Source organism: Pteropus vampyrus, unplaced genomic scaffold (assembly GCF_000151845.1).
Source record: "Pteropus vampyrus isolate Shadow unplaced genomic scaffold, Pvam_2.0 Scaffold174, whole genome shotgun sequence".
NCBI lineage: Eukaryota > Metazoa > Chordata > Mammalia > Chiroptera > Pteropodidae > Pteropus > Pteropus vampyrus.
In genome coordinates, this window is record NW_011888955.1 from 614804 (window position 1) to 617544 (window position 2741).

Below are 2741 nucleotides of genomic sequence, written 5' to 3' on the forward strand. Positions count from 1 at the left end.
GCAGACGACATCAAAACCGTGCGCATATTCTAAACCTCTTAAATCCGGACTGAGCAAGAGGAAGCCTGTCGAGCTCAGGGAGGTGTGAACTGTAGAACGTTTTTGTGTAGATCATGTCTGAAGAGTTTAACAGAACTTTAATGATTTTTTAATCACAAAATCTCTTCTATAGATACCCACATAGTATTATGCATATCAAAAATGCCAGCAGTTTATTGCAAGGAATTCATTTTTTTACCTCAAACAAACATTATTTGAAATAATATTTAATCTACTGTCTTTATTAATACTCTGCCCACCAAATCGCTCATGTCAAAGGGTGGGAAGAAAGTTTCTAGCAGTGAAAACAAACTTGAACTCTACTTTTACAGGTTAAATAATCATAATAAAATGAAAAGAGTGTCTAAACCTCTAAAAGCTATCTGGAAGAAACGATGCATGCATATCATCTCAACGATTAAGGCATTTAGAGATGAGGAGAGAACTCTGCACAGAGCACGACTGTGACCGACGTCGGTCAACGGCCATGACAGAGCTGGACATCGCTTCCAGCCGACCACCAGCCCCGCCATCATGTCTCGGAAGCTGCACGCACCTCGAAAGCCAGAGTGAGTATTCCCTAATGGCATATAATTCTATAAAGTTCACAATTCTTCGAAATTTTTTTGAAAGAGCTTTTTAAAAAGCAGTATAATAATACGCTCCAAAATAATGAAGCGTGAACGTACCATTTACAGTATATACACTTAAGGCGGGTGGTAGTTTTGTTTGTTTTTAGTTTTACTTTGTTCTTGCTTCAGTTTTCTCTTGGATCAGTTGACGTGGTTGAGACCTTAAAGATTGTGACTCATTTCCCTCAGTTTACGGACGGGGAAGCTGTGAACCAAACCACCTGAGCAGCTGCAGAGCCACTACGTCTCCCAGGTCACCCCTGCTCCTGTCTCCCATCTCTGAGCCCGAACAAAGACCCTGCAATGTAATGAGCACCTGTTACTACTCTAGCTGTCCCCCTAAGCGTTACGCCATGTTAGCTTTCACCGTTCCGTGTGAAACACTGCAACGCATCCACCGAACATTAGAAACTCGCCATCAGAAGCATGAGACAGCCTTCAGCGTTTCTGCGCCAGACAAACAGGAGAGAATGCTTTCTGTCACTCTACACTTGAGGCCGGATCCCCCGATGTGTCCCTGGGCTGTACGAATGTGTGGGTAGACCATACATTGCCACAAATTTATAGGTGCACAAATTACAAGGTGGAGAAGGGGAAATACCTTTAGCTCGGCGAAAAAAAACAAAAAGTGTGAAACAATAAAGCAATCCGCAAGGGTCACAGTCTGGCGAACTCACAGCTACAGCCACCCTGCTAACAACGACGTTCCGGACAAACTCCAGACCGGGGACTTTGTCGGGCGCATCCCGCTCAGCTGTCATCGCTGTGTATGAGCTAAACTTGATCGCCCTCCCCGTTCGCATGCCCTACTCCAGCCGAGCATTCTGCCCATGCTCGCCACAGTCTGGGCCCACGTCTCCGGGCCACACCCAGGGGACCAGGGCACGCTGTCTTCAAGTCTCTCGGGTGCTACTTTGACGGAAATTATTCTATTCCAAATAGTCCTATTTTTAAAATGTGTTAATAATAATAATTTAAAATGTGAAGTCTCAGACAGAGGTTTTAGTCAACTATAATAGGCGTAACAAATTTACGGACCAAAGCAGCAATAGAAGAGTCTGGACTGTCAGGCTATGTGCGACAGCGTGCCAGAGAGGGGAGTCCCCCGAGTTCATGAACTGAACCGCTACGAAAACAAAACAAAACAAAGCAAAAATCAGTGCACCGTGCCAGCCTGCTGGCATTACACCTGACCTAAAGGCAGAATGCGCCACGGCCCAGGGACGCTCAGAATTCTACCGTCTTAATTCCCTGCCCCAAATGTGGACCTTACTGTCATTTCACTTTACTATTCTTTTCTTCTATGTAGCTGTGTCTCTAGTTTTATAAAGGATTAAAAGATTCATGCTACGGAAATTTGCTTCATGAGCAACTTTGCTAAGACAACAACAACAACCACAGTAACTCCCCAAACGAAAGGATACTGTAGAGGGGACCCTCTAACCACTTACCAGTCTCAGCCAACAAAAGGTGGCCTGGGGGGACAGCAGACCAGATTAAAATCTCCTGCACAGGCTCATTGGTTTTTCAGTGTCTACGGCTATTGTGATGGGCTGAATGCTGTCCCCACAAGAGATGTTGCAGTCCTCACCCCCAGGACCCCTGCATATAATCTCATTGGAAAGCAGGGTCTTTGCAGATGGCCGAGCGAAGATGAGGCCATCACGGTGGGCTCTGATCCAACACGACTGAGCTCTTTCTGGAACTGGCATTACCCTCCCACAAGCCGAGCTAGGAGAGAACCCTGGGACTTCCCTCCCTGGTGCCTCCAGCAGAAGCCTGGCTCTGCTGACACCTTAACCTTGGACTTCAAGTGTCCAGAACAGTGAAACAATAAGTTTCTGTTGTGTGAGCCACTCCGTTTGTAACACTTGCAACAGCGGCCCGAGCAAACTCATAGAGCCGTATGGTATCACCCCTCCCGAGAAGCCACCTTCTCACACCCCAGACTTCAAGGCCTGCAAGAGGCATCGGAAAAGGAACCACGGGTCAGTTACCTTTGTTCTCCAAGTCCAGCTCGTTTCAAAATAAACCAAATGAAAAGATGTGCCTATTTGGTTACCTGCTTAA